The sequence below is a fragment of the Anoplophora glabripennis genome, unplaced genomic scaffold, assembly GCF_000390285.2.
Source record: "Anoplophora glabripennis isolate ALB-LARVAE unplaced genomic scaffold, Agla_2.0 scaffold290, whole genome shotgun sequence".
Lineage (NCBI taxonomy): Eukaryota > Metazoa > Arthropoda > Insecta > Coleoptera > Cerambycidae > Anoplophora > Anoplophora glabripennis.
In genome coordinates, this window is record NW_019416372.1 from 151,792 (window position 1) to 152,456 (window position 665).

Below are 665 nucleotides of genomic sequence, written 5' to 3' on the forward strand. Positions count from 1 at the left end.
CTGTTCATAACCTTATTATACCTGTAAGTCCCAGTAATTCGCAGTCGTCGCAAATGAACCAAAAAATACCATCACCATGACCACTTTTTAAACATATTTTAATTAAAAAATAATAAATGAAGAATGAAATGATGTCAAATGTCATATACATAGACAGACGAATTCTAGAATAGGCAACCGTCAATTGTTTCTGTCATGGCTATGTAGATATTTTTTCCAGTACCTCTCAAATTCATGGACGATATGATTATTAGAAATATATAATACAAAAATGAATTAACGTCATAACACTTTCTTAATAATAATTGCCATTTTGCTATTAATTATTAACTTGATGGACTAATTCATGTAAAGCCATTTGTGCTTTAAATATTAAACACAATTTGAAATATTTCTAGTTAAAATTTACTTTTTTATGTTAAAAAATGTCAACAAGTACTTAGATCGAAGGCAAAATAGTAGTAAAAAATTAATTACTATTAATTTGTTTTTTGCATACACTTTTTTTGTTGTTATTTACATGGCATCTATCCAACCTAATTGACCAATTCAAGGTAGTTGAAATTGGCTAAGATCTTGGATAAATAAACACCAGTTTATGCCTGACTAATATTTAAATCACAAAAACAGGTCAAAAATAGCAAAAATTTCACGAAAAAGTGCTA